We start from the raw sequence: 8,535 nt of genomic DNA on the forward strand, positions 1-8,535 counted from the left end.
CAATCGCTGAGGTCTGGTCAAAGACATGTTATGGATGGATTAAGTGCTTTAATTGTAAATGAAAGCCACTCATTCAATAATGAACTAAGATCCCAAACTTAAGTTGCCTCGACAAGTGAGCAGAGAACAAATGATTCACATGAGCAAGTCATATTAGAGTTGGAAAAGGATTAGTTCTACACTCTTAAATAACTGAATGAGCTAGATCAGTCAATGGCCTATCTAGCTAGAAAATTCTCTAACATTAGAGTAAAGAAGCCAAGGTACTTCAGGAATAATGGACAATCCTTCAACAAAGACAACAGTTGGAAAGAGAAAGGGAAGTACAATTCTGACACCAAGAGTGGTTACAAAACTGGATATGTTGACAGATATAATATAAGGTGCTTCAATTATGATAAATTAGGCCACTTTGCTACAGAATGCAGGAAACCTAAGAAGGTGAAGAAAGACAAATCTTATTTTGAACTAGAAGCAAAGTATGAATCTCTTCTGAAAAAGTAACAAAACAAAGCTTACATTGCGGAGGGAAATAGTTGGGATGATTCAGATAATGATGAAGATGAGGAAGTTGGAAACTATGCTCTAATGGCTTTGGAGCAAGGTGAATCATCCTCATCAAAAGCACAGACACCAACTCTTACCACTATTGATTTAAACATGAATCAATACAAGGAAACTGTTGAAAAGATGAGCACAGAAATGTTTCACATTCACACAAGCATGGTTGCTGCTAAATAAGAAGTTAGCAGATTAAAAAAGATAAATAAGAAGCTCGAGAGTGAGAAGCAAGAAACTGAATTGTTGCTAGTTGGCTTGAAGCTTTAAAACAAGAAAATGCTTATCTCAAGAACAAGCTCAAGTGTGCAAATGAAATTGAAGTAGTGTTAAAGGGGAAGCTAGAAAAGAATGAAGTAAAGATGAAATCTTTCATAAATGCATCTGAACTGGTCGAACAGTATCATGAGAAGAATAAGCCATGTGCAAATATTGCTATTGGCCTTGACTATGATGACATGTGTGACAAAAAGAAAACTGTAGGTGATAAAGGGAAAGCCAAGAAGACTGAGAATGCTCCAACCTTTTTGAAAGAGGTTAATGCACCTATATTGAAATCATGTGTAGTCAACTTCAGTGAAGAAGAATTGAGTATCAAGCAAGAAATTGCTAATCAAGATAAAGAGAAGAAAACTGAAGAATCAGTTCAGTCTTCCAATACTAAAGAGAAACTCATGAACAAACAAAGTCCCAAGACTCCTGTTTAAGAAACAAAAACTGAAGATGCAAGAAAGAGAAAGAAAAATATAAATGAGAAAATAGTGATAAACAAAAGCAATAATTTTGCTTATATTGCAAATGCTCCTAGAAAGAAGTGTGAAAAATATGGCTCTTCAAATCACCTAACTCACCTTTGTAAAAAAGGTTGTTAGCAAGCCAGCTGAAGCAACTTGCAAATACAATGAAGCAAATTCTAATGATCCCTATTCATTCTGTGATAAGTTTGTCTGCATTTCTTGTAACATGAAGGTAATGAAGAGTTGCCACAAACTGAGAATAGACCTTAAAAAATCAAGAAATGAGTCTACATCAGAAGGAAAACATGCACAACAATCATTGAATTCTGTTTCATCTAAAATTACTCATTCTACCTCTACTGAACAAGTTACCAAGAAGAAACTACCCAACACTGCTTGGGTTTCCAAACACACTTAAAACTCATTGTGTGCAGGGCTAGTGAAGAAAGTCATCTGGATCATAGACAGTGGATATTCCATGCATATGACTGGTGGTAGAGCCCTGCTATCACAGTTTGAGGAGTAAGCTGGCCCATTGATGACCTTTGGAGACAAAAATAAAGGATTCAAATGGGATATGGCAAGATTGTTTTGAAAATGTTGTCCTTAAATAATGTAGCACTGGTAGCTGATCTTGAAGTGAATCTTTTTAAAATTAGCATATTGTAGACAATAGTCTCAAGTCATATTCAACAAGAAGAATACACTATTATCATCATGAAAACCAGTGAAGTTGCTCTGAAGGGAGCAAAGAAATGAAGCTTGTTTGTTGAAGATTTTGACTCAACAAATAAGGATAGTATTTGTTGCTTATACACCAAGGTATCAGGAGAAATAAACAAGCCCATCTCATATATCTAGGTTTGATTGCACAACCTCAGGGGGAGTAAGAGGATCTTCAGATACTGGAAGGAAGCTCAACCTAGGACCACGGTATCCCAAGGGAATCAGTTATGGAGCTGTTGGACTCACAAATACAGATTTTGCTGGATAGAAGGTGTCAATTTTGTCTTTCAAAGACCTGTATCCTGATATTGCATTAAGCTCATTTTTGTACCAACAGAAAAATAAGTAGCCGACATTTTTACTTAACCTTTGGATGAAGCAACTCTCACTAGATTTGTAAGTGAAATTGAAATGCTTAATTCTTCATTATAAGGCAAGAACTCAACTAATATTTTGCAGCAGATTAATCTCCAGTAAATCAAAATTAATTTGATTAAATTGGAAATTAACTAAAATATGAATTATAAATATTTCAGAAATCTCTGCATATTTGTTTTTCAAATTCAATTAACTTGGAATTTGTCAAATTCTGAGTAAACTGCTTGGTTGTTAATTTACATCCTTAATATGTAAAATTAACACAAGGCAGAATTACAAAAACCAAAAGTATTTAGAGAACTGAGTTCTCCATAAGTATAAATTGACTTCTCGGCAAGTCATTTTAGGACTTCTCGAGTGAGTCCTCGATAAGTCAATTTACTGACTTCTTGAGTGACTTCTCGATAGGTTTAAAATGACTTGTCGATAAGTCCTTGTAGAGTTCTCTAATAGTGTTCATTCACAGAGTTCTCTACAAGTACAATTCTTGACTTCTCAAAGACTCGGAACTGAGATAATTTAAATTGATAAATTATTTTGGTAAAATACTTTTGGAAAATTTATTCTAATTTTATTTTGAATTTATTCAAGTAAAAGTTAAAATTAGTTCAGTCCAATTTTTGGACAAACTGGGTATTTATTTGACATTTCGATAAGTCAAGTTTGAGTTATATGTAAGAGTAATTTAAAATGACTTCTCGATAGACAAACTCCAAATATCTAATTTTTGAGTTCTCGACAAGTCATCTTCTTTTACTATAATACCCAGACTTCTCGATACATAATATTACTCACAGCTTTCGAGATCTAAAGTGACCTAGCTTTCAATCCAAAACCGTTTTCTCTCCCGTTTTTCATTCCTTCTCAGAAATTTCTCTTAACCATTCATTCTCATCAACCAACAATGGCCCAAAATGTTGCTAGGACATTTATTCCAGCGAAAGGAACCAACTATCTTGCTTTCACTGATGCAAACCAAGCTCCTGATAGTTTGAATCGTTTTTCATTCCTTCTCAGAAATTTTTCTTAACCATTCATTCTCATCAACCAATAATGGCCCAAAATGTTGCTAGGACATTTATTCCAGAGAAAGGAACCAACTATCTTGCTTTCACTGATGCAAACCAAGCTCCTGATAGTTTCAAGGGGTTTATGAAGCTGCTGTCTGAATCCTATCTTGCAAGTGCTTTGACTGCAAATCCAGTACAGTATCTAGACATCCTGCATGAATTCTAGACTACAGCTATAGTGAGAACTGATGTTAACAATAACTCTCTTTCTTTGGTGGTGACATGCATAATTGGAGGCCAACGAATAGAATTCAATGAACAAGATGTGAATAGAGCCTTGGGGCTGCCAACTGAGAATCTGGTGGAGGTACCAACTCCTGATAAGCTGACTGAGTTCATGGACTTCATCAATTATGGTGGTAGAATCAATATGTCAAGCTTAAACCAAACCAATCTAAGGAAGGAGTGGTCATTTATCTTTGACTCTGTAGTAAGGGTCTTTACTTGCAGAAAAATAGGATATGACAATATCTCAAGTGTTGTGCAAAAGCTGGTGTATTTAATTGCCCACAACAGACACCTGAATGTTGGTCTGCTGATCCTGGAAGAACTTGCAACCAGGTTGGTTATGCCTCTAACAGCTAAAGGTAAGGAAACTTTCTTTCCTAGATTTATTAGGTCCACTTTAAATAATAAAGTAGCTGACATACACCTACTGAATGGTATAGATAGTACTAAAATAGGCAACTGTAAGCAAGTGTCCAAAATAATACTTGACACACTTACTACAAAGAGTAAGGTGAATGTAAGTCTGAAAATCACTCTGTTTATGTTGGAGAGATTTAGGACTTATCCTTATCCTATGCCTGACATGAGATCCAATGCACAATCTAGTACAACCATGATTCCTGAACCTGTGGAAGTACAAACACAGGATTACCAACAAGGATCTTCCCATGCTGCAACCATTCTTTCACAACCTTTAGAAGCTAGGAAACCAACTACCTCATCTTCCCAAAATGGTGAGGTCAGTAAAAGGAAGAGAAAGGGGATTAGCCTAGTTGTGATAACTGAGAGTGGTGAGGAGAGAGCTGAAAAAGAACCACCTCTAGTCAAAAGATCAAAAAGGAGTAAACCAAATCAGCTGACCACTCTATCCTCCTCTACATCCTCTCAACAGGATGCAGTTGTAAAAACAACCAGAAGTGAGTTTGCACAGCCTGCACAAGAAGAAATTCAAGTGTATGGTAGGAGAAATAAGGAAGGCACACATTGTGAGAGCACATCTCTTGAAACTTCCTCATCTATTCAGGGGAGCTGCCAACACTCACAACTGAGCAACAATCTCTTTTATCTAATATTTCTTCTATTTCAGTTCCACTTGAATCCATTTCTTAAGTACACCAAAACTCAAGTGACTTAGCTCAAGAAGCTTTTCTCACCACCCAGACACCTCATTTAGATGGTGAGAGGCTACATGTTGGGGTAGACCTTGATGACACCATCACAAACATGGGGGATTCATCATTTTTTACTGAAGACCCCATGGATACCTCTAATGCACCTTCATGTGCAAAACAGTCTTCACATACTGAAAGGTTTGAGGGTAGTATTCCTGAGGGGGAGCTATCTAAATCCTCTCCAATTCAATTGGAGATTCCTTATGAAGGAATAACTCCCCTCATCACCCTAGCATAAACTGCCTCTGCAGTTGAAGCTAGGAGTACACTTGCCCATGATCCTGTCATGGGGGAGGCAAGCATAGCACATTCAAGTGCCAGTGTGTTGCAAGACACATAAGGGTTTGAGAATGGTGCACATGACAGTAACCCAGTAAGATCCCCTCCAATTCAATTGGAGATTCCCACTACAAGTGGAGGATAACACACTGTCAAAACCACATAGCAATATATGAGTCAAACTGTGATCTCAGTCACAGGAGTTTCTGATGAACCATACACCTCTCAACCTCAACAACCTCACATACTCTCTCAGTGTAGATGATCTACTAGTAGAGTAGATCTCTGGACTGGCCAACATCTCACAGCATCTTCTAACTTCAGACATGAGCAGCCAGGACTATCAGGCTATCATGTTTGCTTATAATGAAGAGGTTGAGGAACAAAAAGAGAAAATTGTCAATGATGTTGAGCCAGATGGGAATGTGGATGCATGGCTGTCTGATGACTTTGCCTTAGAGATGAATCAAGTTCTGGCCAGATTTCGAGAAGAATATGTTACTATTCTGAGCAGCAATGCAAGAGACTTGAATCCAGAAGCTGTCTATGATGCCATTACAGATGTATACAAAGCTCAGCTCAAAGCATTTCATCTGTTAGGTAAGACTCTTGAAATCAAACTTACTGGCCATGAAGACAGAATTAGGAAATTGGTAAATGAGAAAATGGACAAGATCATACCATCTCAAGAGCAGATCTCTTCTAAATTTAAACATTTTTCTAAGAAAATGACCAGGATGGATCTTGCCTCCATTGAGAAGGAAGTCAAAAATCTCAAACAATCGTTCACTAATCTCCATGAAATGATCCAGAACCAAATTACTCATTCAAATGAGACCAAGGTTCAGCTGGATCAACTTCACCAGAGCAGATTTAAGCCCTCAGCTTTGCTAATGGAAGGAATCAAAGAGGCTATAGAAGAACACTTTGGCACATCTAGCAGCTCTTATCAGCCTGGATCCACTTCAATAAATATGCAAATTCAGTCTCTACAGGGTCAAGTCACAGCATTACAAAACTCCAACTCCTCTCTCACTGCACAAGTTGAGGCTTTGACATCTCTTGTCAAAAACCAACAAACAGATATCCAAACTCTGGTGGATTCCCATAAGCATCTTCAAATGCAGAATTATAGCTTTAGGAGCCATCATGGGTAAACTCAACATACCACTACCTTCTTTCCTGAACAAGTAAGGCCTGAAATCCCTACTCCCTTTTTTATGCCTGTCAACAAGACTAAGGGGGAGATATAGGTTAGGTTGGCACAATCAAGGTCATCTCAACATCAAGTTCAGGGTGCTGGAAAGAAAATTAAAGAAGTTGATCTTGACAAAGAGAGACTTATTAGGTATGCTGAAGGACCTAATTTGAGCAGAGAGTTTGAAGAACTACTCAATGCTTTAAAAGCTTCTCTTAACAACAATCACTTCACATATAAAAAGTCCCCGGAAAAGACAATCAATTTCATAAGAGTGATAAAAGTCAACAAGGACAACTTTCTGGAAGACAGTATAATGGTTAATGCAAATGACTCAGGGACACAGATCTATGCAGGTGTCCCTCAATTGCCTTATCTCAAGGAGGGCATCTGAGTTAGATATCTTTATCAGAAAAGTTAGAGTTATAACTCGTGAAGATACCAAGCTACTGATTACACTGAAAGATGCTCAAGTAGCTGCCTTTTCTGAAGCATATCTTCATCCAAGCAAGGGTATATCATATATCTGTCCAATCAATAAATAATTCAGATTTTTCAATATCCCTAAACAATGTGTCAGGAGCAATGAAAAGCTTATCATGATCCTAGGAACTAGCTTAAAAGCTAAGAAAACAAGAACCATGATGATTTGGAAATGAAAAAGCTACTAAGAAGATATTTGGATAATGCAGAAGTCAACTTGACCAAAACTCAGTTTAACAGTGATGACTTGGATGATGATGAGCACAAGAAGAGTGATCAGAATCTTTCTAGCTCAAATCTGAGTCAGCCTAGTAAGCCATCTGGTAGCAAGGGTGGAGAGAAGAAGAATAAGGAGGATGACAAGAAAAATGAAGAGAAGAAGAGAAGAGGGGAGAGGAAGAGCAGAAAACCTCATGATGATTCAGGAACTCAGACAACCTTAAAAATCCAAATACAACCACCTCAAACCTTAGCTCAACCCACAACATCAACTATCTCTAACATCAAACCTTCCCAAACACCTAAGCCAAAATTTCTTTACAGCCAAACTGCCAGCTCCTTCCTAAAAATTCCAATCACCTCAAGCCTCACAAATCTCAAGAAAATAACAACCCTACTTTTAGCCAAACCTTCACTAAAATTCAAGCTTAAATATGTTGGGAGAAAGTCTAAGAAAGTCAAGCCTGTAAAGGAAGTGGAAGTCACTGAAAGGGGCATTTGTAAATACTTTAAAGAATCTGACTTTCTACCTCTAAATTGGTGCACCTCAGATGAAGACCATTTCCAACATCCAGTTGAGGAAATCGTTAAAATCTGGGTTGTATCCATGAGTGAAGTTAAAGTCTATTTTAAGGATGGTACATTCACTCTTCAAAATAAAAACTTAATGGATTCTTTGACTCCTGCAGAAATTAAGAGAGTGTTAAGTTTGTTAAAAGGCAAGGACACTGTTACAAGGACTTGGAGATCATCTTTGGCTGAATGATTGATTGAAAGGGAAGAAACAAATAAAAGAGATAAGGCTGAAGCTGAAGAAAGAAAAAGGAAACATGATGAAGAAATAGATATGTTTATAAAAAGATCAGAAGAGTTGAAAGTAAAAGGAATGAGTAGAATTTCTAAAGATGGTAGATTTCTAAACATCAAAGTTGGTGGATTCTCAAGATTCAGCTTAGAGTATTTGGACCAGGGTTACCCTAAGGTAGCAAGGCAAAAACTTGTGGAAGCTCTATGTGGACCACTCATCATAGAAGAACTTGAAATTCTTGATCACTTGAAGGATAAACTTAGAAAAAGTTGATGTAAAAACTGTCTTTACCTGATTCTTGTAATCTTGGAACCTGGTGAATCTTATGTTGTACAAGCTGTAATTCTATCAACCTTTATGTTTTAATTCTATCTTCCATCAGTTTTAAACTTGGGGTTAGTCTTGTTAACATGAATGAATTTGTGTGAAGCAATCTTCTCACAAATTGGGGGAGATTGTTGTAAAAGACATGTCTGTACTTTAACAAGACTAAGATAAACTGTCAACCCTAAGTAAGTTGTATTGTTATTTAAATTTGTATTTTGTACTTGTAACACTTAAAGCCTGTAAAAATGCAAAGGAGCAGACTGAAGTCTTTTTCCTAAAATAGTATCAAGCCTAAGGATTCTATCTGGAAGAAGATCATGCCTCAGAAGAATTTTGAAGAAGCTTGGAGTTG

Source organism: Apium graveolens, chromosome 9 (genome assembly GCF_009905375.1).
Source record: "Apium graveolens cultivar Ventura chromosome 9, ASM990537v1, whole genome shotgun sequence".
In the NCBI taxonomy this organism is placed as follows: Eukaryota; Viridiplantae; Streptophyta; class Magnoliopsida; order Apiales; family Apiaceae; genus Apium; species Apium graveolens.